The following is a 17,034-nucleotide window of genomic DNA, read 5'->3' as shown; positions in this document are numbered from 1 at the left end:
ATTCGAATGATTTGTAGATGTAATTTTATATGTGGGAGACGACCATGAAATAGTAGTGGCATCACTGACATCACAACCAGAGTATACTTACTCGTTACTCGGATTACACGGACGAACAGTGCCGCGAAGTTCGTGCATAAGCACCATCATCATCCTCAACACGGTCCGTGAGAGGCAGGCTTCCCTGAACTCTGGCAGCTCGGTGATGCATTGCGGACTTGGCTCGCCTTCCGAAATGTAGGCCAAGCACCCGGAATTTTCACGGCAGCAGCAGTTCTCCTCCTCAGTTGGCATTAGCTCGCACCGATTGCACGTGCACCAGGTTTAGACGCCGTCCATGCGACATGGTCCAGGCTCTTCATCCGTTGACTGGTCCTCCCAACTGCCGTCCGAATCCCCATCGTTTTCGCGTGCTTGCCTTTCCAGTAGTTCTTCCTCGGTGTACTCGGGCTCGTACATATACGGCATTATTGTAGCCATTGTGTGGTAAAGAAAGTAAAATAATTTACAGAGATGGTACAGGTGTTCACAAGACCTAGAAGCGGTGAATGTAGCTGACCAGAGCACAGAAACGAGTCACAGAATACTCAAAGTAACACAGAGAGAGTAATGGAATCGAAAATCTGCTGCTGTGTGTTGTGAAACGGTGTGTTTATACTTATTGAGGAAAGAGACGTCCTGCCATTTCCATGGCGACACTTCATTAGCTGAGGCGCAGCGATTGTTGACACGAAACGTGCTTTGGCGTTGGGAAATGGGCGGTACGCGTCTGCTGATGTCAGGCTCAGGGGCGGGGGATTTGATTTAGTGCCGCAAAAGCAGGTGAGCCAGGTCGATGGGGGGAAATGATAGGATTATCAGAAAATGGCGGCTGATTTCGAGTGCGTTAATGGACGAAAAGTCGGGTAAGGTCCATAGGAAAGTTTTCTACGATCTACCGAGTTATGCTTAAAAACACATGGCCGAACCGTAGGGACAATAAAAAAAAAGTCCCGGAACTATCCTTTAAAGCAAATATGAGCATGGTCTTTCATGGGAATACTAGCATATGTTGGTGGAGCCAGCATGGAAATGCATGGGCACAGCCATCAATAAAATGTTTTTTATGCAGGGATTGACATGATAATGCATTGGGAAATGCCCTGTGTACTTTTGGTGACTTGCATCTATTGTAACTTTTTTTTTTACTTTATTTTTATTGAACATTTTTCCATAGTAGGAAAGATAAGCATACAAGCTGTTATAACCACAATGAGAACACTTCTCCCTTTCATTCTCCCCACCCCCACCTGTTCCCTGCCCCGGCTCATGAACAACCAAGCCCAACCATTTTTTGGGGACAAGTGCAATCAAGTTACTGAGACCATGTCAGATAGTCATGTCTGACGTGCTGGGTTCAACATCTACGCAAAGGTTAGACTAGGGGAACGTGTTTCAGGAATCGCCATGGATCTCACCGGAGCTGGGAATCAGAGTCTAAGGGCCTCACACCCTTCATGCAGAAGGACCATACTGCAGTCCAGTAAGAAGAAGTCCATTTTGTTATGAGTGATCGACGTTAGTTTCTCGTAAGTGAAGATCATCCACAATTTAGCGAGCCATTCTCTTTTGGACATAGCTGAGGATCTTTTCCAGTTCTGGGCGAGCGCTAGCCTCCCTGCTTTCTACATAGCCCCGACCATTCTAGGGAAGCTAGCGCGCTCTGAGTCAGGTGAAGGGACACCAAAGAGCAATTCAAGTGGGAATAGATCCGGGGAGATGCCCACAATATCTTTGATCCGACTCAATAGCTCTTACCAATAGATCTGTATGGACGGACACTCCCACCACAGGTGGTACCAAGTTCCACGCTGGCCACATATCCTAGTGCAAAGAGGGGATACCCCCATGTACATTCTTGCTGATTTAACCGGGGGGCAGGTGCCAGGCATGGAGAATCATAAAATTTTGTTCCATAGCTGCCGTATGCAGGGACCCTGAAAAAAAGAGCCCTATAAACAGCCTCCCAAGTTGTCTCATCCAGCACCATTCCCAACTTATCCTCCCAGTAGTGTTTGAAGCCCTGCCTACCCTCCGGCCTCACCGTGTTCAGTACTTTATATATCTTGGACAGTGATCCCTTCCTGGATGTGGATTCCTCAATTATCTTCTCAAAGGGTTTAATGGGGTGCGTCAGAAAAGTACACCACATGGGGCTGGTCAGAATGCCCTTAACACAGAGGTAATCGAAGGCTGACATCCATCTCTCCCCATGACTTCAGCTAACTTCCCATAATCGGCAAAGGTACATTGAGTGAAAAATTGGGCAGCCCTCTCCAGGCCCATATCTGACCATGACTGAGTGTTACACAGGCCCCCGTTGCCCAGTTTGAGGGGGGGACCCCACAAGGAGGAGAAGGGGAGGGCCATGAGGAGAGAGGTGCATTCACGGCATTGTTCTTGCACGAAGCCCACAGGACTGACAAAGTAGGGTAAGTTTTAAGATGGCCAGGGAGAGTCTTGGGTGGGGCCCACAAGAGGTCCCTTACTTTTCTAGGGTGGGTGTGGGTATCTTGTATATATGTCCAATATGTGCCCTTCTAGTCCCTCATGTGCTCCAACATTACCCTGAGCTGTGCTGCCCTGTGGTATTGCCTGAAATCCGGGAGACCAAAACCCGCAAAGGCCCTCGGGAGGGTCAGGGTTGCATGCTTCACCCTAGGCCTTTTCCCATTCCAAATGAATCTCTAGACCAGGCTGTGTAAGGTTGAGAAGAAGGAGTCTGGTACATCAATGGGAAGGGCCCAGAAGAGGTAGAGGAGGTGGGGGAGAACACTCATTTTAATTGACACTATAAGGCCGAACCATGAAAGAGTCAGGGGGGCCCAGCGCAGGAGGTGCCTCCTGATTTTGTCAAGAATCGGTGAGAAGTTCATCTCAAAAATGGCACCTAAGTCTCTAGGGAGGAGGATACCCAGGTAGGGGGAGGCCTTCTGTTCTATTCTCATACCTTCCACTTTGTCTTTTCCCTCGATCCCCCAGTCCCTCCCTCCCATGGGCATTATACATGATTTGGAGCGGTTTATCTTCAAGCCTGAGAATTTGCCAAAGATGCGTAGAAGGTTGATGAGAGATGGGAGGGAGTCTGGTATGTTGGTCACGTAGGCAAGAATATCATTGGCAAAGAGCAAAAGCTTAAAGTCGTGGTCTCCACATCGTTTCCCTGTGATCCCTTGACTCTGTTTTATGGTGATGGCCAGGGGATCCATAGCCAGGGCGTACAGAGGGGGGGAGATGGGGCTCCCCTGCCTAGTCCCTCTGGAGAGAAAGAGGGGGGGAGAGATGAACCCATTAACGGCTACTAGAGCGGGGGGACATAATACAATGTAGCAATCCATCTATGGAATCTATCGCCCAATCCCATTCTTTGCAGGACCTTGCCCATATAAGGCCACTCAACCCGGTCGAAGGCCTTTTCTGAATCTAACGAGATGAGATAGGTCTCCATATCCTTGCTCGAGGTTTCATACATCAGGTCAAGGGTCTTCATGATATTATCTGACCCCTGTCTCCCTGGAATCCCACTTGGTCTCTGTGGACCAGTGAGGGATGGTGTTTGGCCAATCTATTTGCGAGAAATTTTGCCAGGATTTTCACATCCGTATTAAGAAGGGAAATAGGTCTATATGACTGGCACTGAGTTGGGTCTTTCCCCTCTTTTGGAATAACTACGATAAGGGCCGATAACATGGACTGGGGAAAGATCCTGTATCCAGAGCCGCATTGAACAACTTAGCCAGGAAAGGTGCCAGGGTTGAGCGAAAGGATTTATAGAAAAGAACAGTAAAACCGTTGTCACCCGGTGCAGTGTCCCTTTTCATGGAACCTATGGTGCCAATTACTTCCTGGGGTGAGATGGGCCTTTTGAGAAGGTCTGCTTTCTCGGGAGGGGGGGGAGGCCGGGAATCAGGAGGGAGTCCAGGAATCGCTTGGCATAGGACCCATCTCCTGTGTGGTCACATTGATAAAGTCATTCGTAATACTGGCAGAACTGTTCCGCTATCAGGGCATCATCGATGTAAGTGTCCCCCTTGGGTGAGCGCACTGAGTCCACCCTCCTACTGTTTCTAAGCTCCCTCAGCTTCCAGGCCAGAATCCTATAATCTTTCTCTCCTTTTTCCATGTATCTTTACTTAAGGAAGGCCAGCTTCCCTTCTGTCTGTTCCACTAGGAGGGCTGCCAATTTTGCCTTTAGCTGTTGGAGTTCTGTCCATTAACCCGGGAACATTTGGGACCGTAACTTATCTCCCGGTTGTAGAGCCTCTATTTTATCTCTGATGATTCTCTCCTCTCTCGCTCGTTCGTTCTTCCTTTTCACCCCCATATCAATGAGGACACCCCTGATTGTGGCTTTTAAGGCATCCCAGACTCCCGATGCTCCCACCTCCCCATTATCTTTAAATTCAAAGTACTCTGTTATGGTCACGAGAAGGGATTGGGAAAGTATGATGTCTGGCAGCAACAAGACATTGCATGACCATCTTACCCCATCCCGAGATCTCGAGGGGACTCCTACCTGGACCCGAACCAAGTCATGATCCAACCGTGGAATTACTTCCACCGTAAAGTCAGTTACTCTTTCCTGCATGGAGGCGTCAACCAGGATATAATCGATTCTAGAAAATGATGCATGGGTTTTAGAAAAGAATGTATATAGAGGATTGAGCCCTGGTCGTGCTGTATGGGAGTCTGATAGCCCTAGCTCCCCGTTGACCCTTATAAAGCCAGAGGCCAACCTCCTTTGTGTGTGTGTGTCGGCACATGCCCCCCCCGACCTACTGTCACTTTTGGGATTAAGGACCATATTGAAATCCCTGCCCACTACAAGGGCCCCCTCTGCGAATGCCATGATCTTAGGTTTCACCCCTTCTCAGAACTGATCTTGAGCCTCGTTCGGGCAGTAGATTGAGATCGCCATCACCTTACTGCCCCTGATTTCCCCCTTGACCATTACATAGTGCCCCTCAGGATCTTTCCACTGGGCCTTTGATATGAAATGCGCTCCTGGAGACACCCCTCTCTACTTAGCTGGGCAAGACGCGTGTAGTGCCTCCTGAATGGATTTGGACCTGAGAGACGGTTACCTCCCCGCAGCTCAATGGGTTTCCTGAAGAAACAGGAAGTGCAATTTAAGCCTGTTAAATTCCCTAACAACCATAGACCTCTTGTGGGAGGAGTTCAGCCCACGAACATTAAGAGAACCCCACGTCAGTGATTGTTGTCTGTGTCATCCATCGGGGGGGGACCTTTTCTCAAGGCTCCTCTAGAAAATCACTTAATAACACTGTCCCCCCTCCCTCCCCCGGCTCAGTAATATCGCATTCCCCTCAAGGGAGCAAGACCCTATAAAGGTTGGGCCACAGCCTGGTAGTTGAAACAAGCAAACACCCAATAATGATAAGAACAATATCCCCAAACTCTGCCCTACCCCCCTGAGTGCCTGGACTGCCTGTGACATTGAGACTGTCGTAAGGCCAGGCCACCAGTGTCAACCGCCTCAGGGTTGACCAACAAAGCATAATCCCCCTTCTCAGAGCCCCCCCCCTTGTGCTCAAACATTAACAAACAACATTAACACTCGCTCCCCCCTCTCGGGAGCAAGGACCCAAACTTCTCTGTGTTTTCAGTGCAGAGATCCAACTAGCTCAACAGACAAAGTTCTGCCTCTGGTCATCCGAAGCAACTAACAGGGTCTGGTACTTTCGACTCTTCCAATCTGCACCAGCCACCTTAGAGGTGCTGTCAGTCGTTGGTGGAGTTCGGTGAGGCCGGAGTTACTCTCCTGAACTTTCTGTTACCACAGACTCAGTGTCTTTCATTGAATCTGTTGGTTTTCTGGGGGCCTGTTAGCTTTCTTCCACCATTTTCTTGATCGCCCTCCATGGTGGGGTCACCCAGAAGTTCTCGGGAGACCCTGTGTATGTCATCCTCCGTAACCAGAGAGTATTTGTAGCCTTCATATTCAAACGAGAGGGAAAAGGGATATCCCCACCTGTTCCTTACAGCTTTGGATTGAAGCCATTTTGTCAGAGGGTCACACAGAGGGCGCCGAGCCAAGGTGAAAACCGACAAGTCCTGGTAGATCATGATCTTTGCATCCTCCCAGTCAATCAGGCACCTTCTTCAGGCGAGCTCTAGGATCTTGCTCTTCTCTGAGAAGTAATGGAATCACACCAGTATCGACCTCGGGCCCCTAGTGGACTCCCCGGCCCTATGGGCCCTATTTATCATCGGTTCATTGGTGTTGCTCTCATCAAAAAGCTTCCTGATCACCACGTTAACTGACATTATGATGTCTGCCTGAGACTTCCCATCCTGCTCCGGGAAGCCCAGGAATCTCAGATTGCAGCGTTGCTCCCTGTTCTCCAAGTCATCTAACTTAAGGACACACTTCTCTTCTCTTCTTTCAAGTTCAGAGAGGCGCATGTCTATCTGGGTTTCCAGAAGGTTGACAGAGGATTGGTTAGCTTCGAGGGCTTGAACTCGGTCATCCATGGAGTCCACTTTCTTGTCCAGGAAGTCCAGCCTCTTCCAATGTCAGCTCTAAAACCCCGATCTTGTCTGGGAAGGTAGTCATGCCCTTACTTATCGCGTGGGCCTCAGTTGTGTCTGATTGCGAGGATGAAGGCATGTCGTGAGTCTCCAATGCCGTGGCTGATGAATGACGAAACCTCTGTAGGGACTGGACCCAGTTCATTAACAGACACCTGCAAGGGTAGATGTAAGCATATATCGTAGGAGACTCTCTCCAGGCATGAAGGAGACGTAAAGAAGTCTCTGGAAAGATGCCCCTCTGGAGGGCTCACTTCAGGGGGGACGTGTTTGTTTAGAAGTATTCCTTCGGCTCAAGCGGGCTCGCGTCCGGGGGGATTGTATGCATCGGGGGTCGGCAAAGCTCTCACCTTATTTTTCCTCAGCTCAGCCGCCCAGGGACAACAGTGCAGCCGTCTTCAGTGGGGCAGCTATGTTAGAGGATCCGGTTGGGACAGCGCTACAGCCCGGCCCGTGGGTTCGCCGCAGTCCTTGATGGCGGTCCAACTGGGTGAACCAGCCCTGAGGGGCACTGAGGCCCAGTACCATTACTGTGGCCTCCAGAAGGGGTGGTAGGTGAGACATGGTCGCATGGGGGGGTTGCTCCTTCCTTCCCCTGCAGTGCCTCACCTCCTCCCCAACTCCTCAGTAAAATAAAAAAATACAGATCCCTCTTGCCTCAACAACAGTTGCAGTGGTGCAGCACATGGAGAGCGTTCGCTGCCACGTGGACCAGGAGAAACCCAGGAGGAGGCACTTGTTGGAGCTTTCGATGTGTGCGGATGGCAAAAAGGAGCAGGACTTCATGGGAGCGCTGCATCTATACCTTCAGTCCTCCCTCTGATACCGGCCGGAGGCCTGTGTGGGGCTCCCCCATCCCGCCACAGACCCGTTGGGGCCATGCACTGATGTACTCCTCCTCCAGGCAGGGGGTCAGGACAAAGAAGCAACGGGTAGGTGCTGTGTCGATCCGACCCGCTTCAAGGCCCCCACCGGTAGAGAGAGGGGGCGACAAGGACCATGGCTCTGGGCTCCCCCTGCCGTAAAGGCTAATTTGACAGGGCACACCAGCAGAACCCCTTAGGGCTGTGAAGGGCTTGAGGAGGCCCCGGACCACTAACCTTGCAATGAGCGGGGCCCGTCTGCTTCCCGAGGCTGCATCTCTCCCTTCCCGCAGGCAGAGCTCCACAGGCCCGGCAGATGAGGAGGCCTTCCGGGGGAGAGTGGAGGCCTCTCTTTCTGTCCCAGCAGGGCCCCCCCCACTGAGGAATTGCTTGTCTGGCCTTCAGTGGCAGTGGCGGGGGTCCTGAATAGGGAGGGTGCAGGCACGCCGATTATCACCCCCTACTGCTGCTGCAGTTGTGCTGGACGTCTCTGGCTCCAGAATGGTGGATGAAGTCCCCTGGCGGTGGACCAAAGCCTTTATTGGTCTTACCCCTACTGATTCCTCACTGCTCTTCCGATACAGCACCCCAGTTGAGCAGGGGTGAGGGACACGGACCATCAGCCTCTGTCCGCGGCTTCCACCAGCTCTGCCTCACTGGTCACTCTCTCCTCTAGCCCATCTGTAGATAGGGGAGTTACTGGACCTGGCGGCACAGGGTCAGGGAGGGTGGCCACGGAACACTTCACTCCTCTACGGGAGGTAGGGGGAATCAAGCAGTTTCACGTTGATTGCAGGCCTCAAGCCCCTCCCACACCACAGCATTTGCCTGGTTGCCCTGGAGCCGCCGAGCGGGTGACGGGGCGCACACACTCCTTCTATCTGAAGGCTCGGATCTCAGATTGCACGCCTCGTCGGAAGGTCAGGGTTCTTTTTAGTCGGTGCCCCAAGGGTTTAGAAAGTCGTGGGGGTGTCAGGTCTTCTCTCCTGGGAGGTTAGGGGGGCTCAATTCCCTATTTTCACACCCTTTGGAAGAGACTGACAGAGATGCGTTAGCACATCTCAGTGCCCTCTGGTGGCTCCGCTATTGTACCTTTTTTCATGATTTCCCCTCCACCCTACAAAACTGATTTTTGGCCTTTTACCCACATTTTCACAAAAGCGTGTTATGTAATGCACCATTATTCTCAACATTTTCTCAGGGGAGGGAGAAGAATCCCCCCTGACTAGCACCAAACCCATTTTCGTTAGTTCGGGTTCCCTCGCTACGCTCGGTCACAATCACATACTTTTGGCAAATATTCACACCCTCCAAAAAAAAACTCAACTATGTTTATGGACGGGCAGCGCCCCCTTCTTTCTATGTTAATTTAAACATTTAAGCTTTGATTAAAAAACATATTTACTTCTTTCACATGCAGTAGTGCATGCCCCTGCAGTGGCATAATCATCATGGAAATTGCCACGTGTGGTGGTCTGTACCGGCCCCGGGTGTGGCATGCCCTGTGCTTTGTTAAGGAGCTTGTGGGGGAGCCGACAGCATAGGGCACCACTGGGTCTGACAAAGGGGTAGTGTGCACCTTGAAGTCTGCCAGTGAGTCCCCGGGTGAGAAGCAACTAGTGGGTGTTTTCAATTTAAAATAACTGTGTGGCGCCATGGATCTATATGTGCAGCAATGGCATTACATTAAATGGTGTTTCTTTTAAGTCCTCTGGCAGCCAGCATTACACTTCGAAAATTAACACTATGCAGACCAGTATAATATGTGTCTTCTGTCACAGTGGTAGCTGTCTCATAGATACATTTATAACCAGGGAGTTTTTTTGATACTAAATCCGGGTCAATGATTTACTTTTTAGGCCTTGCTCGTCCAGCGCATGACTCCCCAGGTCAGTACTTTTTCGTATTGTTTAACACAGCAATACCGCAGATAACGTGTACTTTTGTGTCTATTGATCTAAAGATTTTCCATACACTAGCTGTAGCCTGCATTAGAGATTCCGGTTACCCTTTTACAAATACTGTATTATGTATGTTTTACATATAGAACCCCGTCAAATCTCGAAATCCCTGAGTGATTGTAGGGTACACTGGAAGATGGCTACTTCTACATCATTGGAATTAATAAAGGGTGGTTCTGCCAATTCATATATTTGCCAGCTGCCTCTTGGAAGATTAATAACATATTTATCAAGAGTAACTCCTCTGCAATCATTCTTGAAACCTTAGCTAATATTTACTGTTGGTGATGGCAAGGTAAGTGGGAGTATTCATCTACCAAGATGACTAATGCTTCAACGTGATACCCATAGCTGCATGGCCCAAGGACTTCTGGGTATCAGCAAACAGCAGAACAAATTAGATTAAATGAAATGCAAAGGTGGGCTGAAAACCACTGAAAACCACTGAAATCGGGGCCAGGTGTTGCTAATAACCACGCACACACACACTCATATAGAGCACAGGCATACAACATGTATGCAGAGCAGCACACGCAGCAAATAGGGTTCAGAAAGACATAGTAAAGTAAATTACAAAGCATGGTCGTCAGCCTAGACACGGGCAGTCGGTGTGGGCCAGTCTCCAGCGCTTTGGTAATGCTGCTTCAGTGATACAAGATCTATTTTAAGATTAACCAATGAGCTGACATTACCAATGCGATTTTTGTCGGGCACCACACCACGTGCAGATGTGAATGTGCAGTTAAAAAATGTTTTTCCTTACATTGCACTTCATGCCACTCCAGGGCAATACTGGGACTGGGTACCAAACCTGTGATACTCAGTGTAGTCTTGTTTACAAAACCAGAGAGTTGCCCCTGAGATATCCTTCCCAGTTGATGTGCGGTCAAGAAGTATGGCTCGTAAAATAAAGACCTGGGAGAAGGCATTTCCGGCATTAGATGCGCGTTGTGTGATTCGCTGAGATTCTAGTCAGTTTGAATAGCAGATCCTACATCTTGAAAGATCATGGTGTCCCATCGCAGAATGCTGGAAGGCCTTCAATTGTCACCCGAAAAGGTTTCTAGATCTGGCTCAACCAATTGCCATCTAGCAGCAAATATGTTGCCTCTGTGTTTTGCTGCACTGATACAATTTTAAAATTCTATTTATTGAACATAACACAGAATAGCAAAGGGATACATAGTAGCGCTCCACATATACCAGCCACATAAGAAGGAACATAATGTACATTAGTATGAGTTTCATACAGTAGAATAGCACACACTTGAGCCCACCATCTTAACTTTAAGGATACATTCAGTCCAGAACAAAGAAAAAACTTGTTTAATAAAGTTGTCGATTGAGAAAAACTCAGAGCATCAAGCGTATTTCTGGTTACCTCAGGCCTTGTAAGGAATAGTCTCAACAGGGCCCATAAATGACGTGGACGCTACTTCAACGGTATTGCATTGCAATGGTCAGTTTCAGTCTCCTGACACCATATAAAGTCCTCAAGCCATGCAATAAGGCATGGTACAGATCCATTTTTCCAAGACACAACTGTATGTCTCTTGGTCAAAAGTAGAAACTATTAACCCCATCCTGTCCAGCAACGGACGATATACCTGTTAGCTGCACTGTACTCTCTCCATAATTGTGTCCCTCTAAATGGGGAGCCCATGTACCACAAATGGGTAAAAAAGGACCAAGCGACCAAAGCAGTGCCAAAACATGTCTTTTTGTAGCTTTTGAAACTACTTCAAAACTACGCAAACATTAATCCCAGAAATCATACCAAATAGATCAAATGTTGCAAATACTGGCGCACAAATCGGTCAACCCCATCCTACCCCAGAAATGCTGCCCTTTCCCTTTTTGAAATGCCAAATAGCTGTTAGCGGCTGAGGCGGTGGCTTCCTGGCGCCCGAGACTCCATGTGGAAAAGGCCATACCTTGTGCATATGCTAATCCCTGACTGTCCCTCCCTAGCAATGGAAGGACAGCCCTTAAAAAAATAAATGACTACTGAATGCCTGGTTTTATCCTGGTTTCATAATTTTAGACACTGCAAAAAGCTCTATAGGCCTCATTACAAGTGTGTCATATTGTGGCCATAAATCTGCCAGAATACCGCCAAACGGAATTACTGTTACCACTGCTTGATCTGGCAGATTTACAGCAGGATTAAAAGTGGTGGTAGGCGATATAAATCCCAATTTGTTTGAGTGCATAAGGCTCCATAGGGATTTTGGTGGAATTACGGACAATTTTGCTGCTTTATTTGGCAGTAAGGTGGCAGATTTTCCTCTAGCTTTTTGGCGGAGGAAAATCCTCCACCTCACCGCCAAACCGGTAGTACGGCAGTGTGGTAAAATGATGGTACAGGAATTACTGCCACATTACCACCTTTTTTCACTGCACTGCTGTACTTGTAATGAGGACCATATTTTTTTTTTAACTGGTCCTCACTCTAAAACCAACCTCCACGTTATGTTAAGATATGATATGATATGATAGTTTATTTATGTAGCACCTACACACAATGTGTTTCAAAGCGCTTCAAGGCAAGGGAGGGAACAAGGGAAAACACAATGACATTACAGACCATGAACAGTAAGGATGTGAAATTAACTATCGTACTCGGCCTGACAACATTTCAGATAGTGCAAGAGCTAAGAAATAGATAAGGAAGGGAGAGTGGGAAGGAAATGGAAACAGACAAGTGACTACCGTACTAGGCCTGACGACATTTCTGGTAGAGCCGGAGAAAACAAAAGGTGAAGCAGAGGGGTGCAGAAAGGGAGGGGAGGAACAAAACAAGTGACTATCGTACTAGGCCTGACGAAATTTCAGATAGGGCTGGAGGGGGTTGGTGGTGTCAACCACAGAGACAAGAGATAGGCACACACAGGAAACAGTTACTTCAGTTCTTCACCCTTTGACACCACAATCACTGTGTATCTGCCTCGCCCACTGCCGCACTAATGCCCCCTTATTTTCCAGTGACGTGCAGCAAGGCCATCAAAAGCTACACACTACCACTTACATTACATTACACTGTCTTGCCAAGCAGAGAGAGAGAGAGAGAGAGAGAGAGAGTGTGTGTGTGTGTGTGTGTGTGTGTGTGTGTGTGTGTGTATATATCCCACATTCACACTGTGTTGCCATTTCCCCTTCCTTTCCTGGCTCAACAATTGCCATCAAGATTTCTTGAAGCCACTGAATGCTCCACTGAACTGTTTAGACATACATATATATATATTGGTTGGGTAACACACATATGCTGCTGTGCCTCATTTATATTGAATGACTTACAAGACATTGTTGCCTTTGATGTTGATTTGTAGGTGCATGTGCTTCCTGTGTTTTGTAAAATAATTGTTATTGAATGTAGTGCGTTCTATTAAATAAGTGGCCAGGATCATACTGCATGTTGAAAAAGCAAGTGATTAGTATTAAACAGAAAAGTAAATTAAAACACATGTTATTTAAAGCAAATACAGTTGAAGCGAAGTAAGACCTGCTGTAAGATAATGATTTCAATAGTCCACTTCTAAACATGCAATCAAAGTAAAGATTCCCTTTATTATGTATATACATGTATGCATTTAGTGTACATAAGTGTACATATGATGACAGTATATATCTTAGGGGCAGCCACAAAAAATCTGGAAACACTTCAAGTTATCCAGAACAATGCGCTCCGCGCAGCACAAGGCATCCCCAAAAGGGAGCACATTGCGGCCGCCAGAAAATCAGCCCACTGCCTGCCAACAAAAGAAAGAATAATATTCAAGACATTGACACTGACCCATAAGTGCATCCACCTCTCTGCACCTCACTACCTATCTCAAAGAATCCACCTCTCTACTTCCACAAGGCCAACAAGAACACCCTACGCTAACATGCTCTGCGTACCCATGATAAAGAGAGCAAGAGCAGGTGGCACTAGCTTCCCCTACCTCGCTCCCACACACTGGAATGACCTACCCCCTTCCATTCGGGGCGAGGCATCCCTCATGGCTTTCAGAAAATCCATGAAAACAGCTCCCTTCGCCTGATATACACCATAATCACCTGCTCAGCTGGACAAGCTCAAATGTACTTATAAATCGATTATATACTCTAATGTATCAATGTACAAACATATGTATAAATGCATTTTCCAGCTGTACCTACCCGGTAACTAAGCTCCCCGCAAGTAAAAGCGCCTCGATGCCCATGGGCTGCTGTGCGCTACACACATGTAATAAATAAATAAATATTGTGGCGACAAGCAATGAAGAGACTGGCCAAGTGGTGCCATAGTGCTAGTTGGAGACTTATATTAAATGAAAAACCAAACGCTAAGGGGATTTCCCTACCTAAACTAAAGAAACTTGGGTGCTCATCAGGAAGCCTGTGTGAGTCAAAAGGAAAAGGCACTTTCCCAGTCACAAATTCTGCTACTCAATCCCTGTTGATAAAACAAAATACCATCCAATCCAGCTACTGTTAGTAATCCAGGATAGTGACTCCCTTTTCCTGGATAAAAAGCCTCCAAATGCCTCTCAAGTTGTTCAAAACAAAGGCTCCATAAAAGTTCCATGTTCTCCATAACCCAAAAGAAAATCAGTAATCACATAAAGTTCTTGTGGGGCTAGGAGAATGACTCCTTTCTCCTACCTGGTTCCCCAATGTCTTTCACGGTTCTTAATAAGGTTTGTATTTCCCTTATGGAGGTTTTCACAGGTTTCGCGCATCTCTGGCTCTGACCCAATGGGACAATGAAGCCGTTAGCCCTCTTGACTTTGCGGTATCACCCTTTTGGAATTGGCCTGGGAACTGTATCACAAAATGATTTTTGGTTTTCTCTATTTCTTTATGGTTTACAATCTTGTAAGTTCCCAGCCCCTACCAGAAGGGGAACTCTTCACCAGTTTCGTCAGGGGATGCGGGCTTGCTCATTCTACTTCATTTTCAGCAGTACTCTGTGTCTGGCCTCTCTCCACCTCTCTCCACCTCAAGTTGTTACGGACCGCCTTGGCATAGCTGTCGGACCCCTCGGTCCTGCAATGACAATTTACGCCTCTTCCAATGTCTCTCACCTTCTCCTGATAGTCACCTACATGGTTCTGCCATAGGCTGCGGAAGGTGGTCTTGGCACCGTTGATGGACCACCCAGTCCATCCACTACAGGTTGTGCAACGGCCTCTCAGTCTCTGCAAATTTATCACGGTGGTTCCCAACTGACTCTCAAGACACTCTCAGGCGCCCCACTATTCCGCTTCTCAGCTTGGGAGACGAGCCTCATTGCAGTCTCCTAAAGGCCTGCGCCAGTTTTCCTGGCTTCAATGCGGCCTCCTCAGTCAAATGGTTCTCCCTCTGGTATTTTCACAGCTTCCAGCTTGCCAGAACCGCATGGGCCATTGCCAGAAGGGTCAGCAAATGATGAAGAACACACAGTCCTTCTATGCTGCTCAGTTTAAATAGCGGGGATGGCCCCAGCATAATGTCTGTCCAATTGAAAGCAGCTGTCTGGCCTTCATCCTGCTCGAATGTAGCATTTTTGAGTGCTTCTTCGTCGCAGTACCTATGTCAACAAAAGGGTCTAATGTTTTACAATAACACATGGTTTTAGAGATGAGTTAGACATGAGGTTCAGGCACTATCATCAGTCTACCATGTGGGGGTTTAAAGGGTTGTGCCTCCCAATCGTGTCCTCATGCCTAGCAAAGGAGCCCCTCTCCATGAGATCCTCCCGCATGTTACCACTCTTAGAGGGAATATTGGTTAGCGGCCTCATCTCCCTAGCCTCATGGAAAAGGGTTCTTCCCTCGGATGGAGTGACACCCTCTAAAGGAATGTCACAATATTAAAACTTCAACTGAAGTTTTTTTTTATATTCACAGCGAGGAACCCAGGGTGTATTTCATTTAGAAAGCTGTGTTTTATAAATTACCCTTTTCTCAAAGAAAGGCCCCATAAATTCAGAAGTGTGTGGGAAGAAAAGTTTATTTCAAAGCAAACAGATGTGTTGATGACCATTTACTGTAGACGCATCTGCATGACGCAAGGGTCAATATGAATTGGAAATCCCATTGTTACCCTCATAAATATACCCTTATAAATATCTGGAGATAAGGTCTCATGGCTTCAAAATACAGCAATTACATTTAAATACATGGAGTGTTTTTAGATTATGATCTACTTGCTTGACAGTTTAACTTTAACATTAATGCAAGACTATTTGTGGCAAACCATGCCAAACAGAATGTACTATTTGAAAATGGCCTCAGGTCATTGATTATAACAGACCCCAAAGTTTAAAAGCAGTCAGTAAGTGCAAATGGTTTTTCAAAGTAAGCCCTTATGCAAGGGATATCAACCTTAGAACACGTGAGAGGCAGGGCACGAGAATGGGTTAAGAGGAAAGGAAACTGTATCTCAACCTGTGCTGCCAATAAGGTTGAAAGTGAATTTAAACGTTCTTAAAATGTTATCCCACATAAAATGCCACATCTCAGTCTCCCAATATCCTATTACAAAAAAGATCATATGTGGATTTTGTGGCCTTTTGCTGCACCATAAATATGAAGATTACTAGAAATAAGTGAAGTTTTCCAACTAAAATATTAAAATCACAATTTAACCACCATACAGAGAAGGGGCGAATTGTGTAAGGAACTCAAGGTGGCAACAGTAAAGACAGACACAAGTGATCACAGTTCAAGGGTGTTTATTAAACTGTGTATGCAGGTTGGAAAAACACCTAATCTAAACCTAAATCTAAGATGGGAGCAAGCTACGACCATCAAATAATAATAAGGCAGTCCTAGTGGTGTCTTGTCAAATAAAAGGGCCTAGACTACAAAACATATTGCCACTCCTTACAACTCAATACAAAAAGAGTGTGGGATAGGATTCCCAAGAAAGAAGTGTTCATATATGATAAGTCAGGATGTGTTAGCTGGGGGTCTCCAGTCCCCATGTTTTGAGCACGGGACAAGGCGGGACTCCTTAGTATAGCACATGTTCGAACTTTCACAGCACAAGATGATAGTTCCGTTCTCAACTATCAGGACCATTGGTGGTTAAGTCTCTATTCTACAAAAAGTCTCTTGCCTCCGAGGGCCTGATGGGTTGAAAAATAATAAACAAAAAGTTCCTTTCCAATGTACGTTGGGTGATGACTTCACACCCCTGGGTACCCCTCTTCCGGGCTCAGACGCTTCGCTTATGTTTGCCTCCCTCTGTCGGGTTCACTATGGCATTCACTTGTCGTTGGGTGGTGGCTTTCCACCCCTGGATCCCCCTCTTCTGGCCTCAGATCCAAAAAATGTTCCTCGCGATATCAGGACCTTCGGTACTTAGTTCTCTTGCTTCGAGGGCCTGGTATGTTCACAATTACAAACAAAATCTTACGATTTCTAGCGAGGCTTTTCGGGTGTGGGTCGGAAAAGGCAAGGTTGCTTCTCTCATTGTCACTGTTTTGGTTCTCGCATCCTTTCTCCTCCTTTGAACTGCCAGGCGTTGATAGCTCTCTCGTCATGCCGTCTGCATTACTCCTCATGTGCTCTCATGTTCCACCTTTTATCCCTGTGGGGAAGGGAAAGGGGTGTCAGGTGTGTGTGAGATTCTGGTCAATTGCCTGACTT

Source organism: Ambystoma mexicanum, chromosome 12 (assembly GCF_040938575.1).
Source record: "Ambystoma mexicanum isolate Mex_15411 chromosome 12, UKY_AmexF1_1, whole genome shotgun sequence".
Classification (NCBI taxonomy): Eukaryota; Metazoa; Chordata; class Amphibia; order Caudata; family Ambystomatidae; genus Ambystoma; species Ambystoma mexicanum.
The sequence above is the reverse complement of the archived record's forward strand: the minus strand, read 5'-3'. Positions refer to the sequence as shown.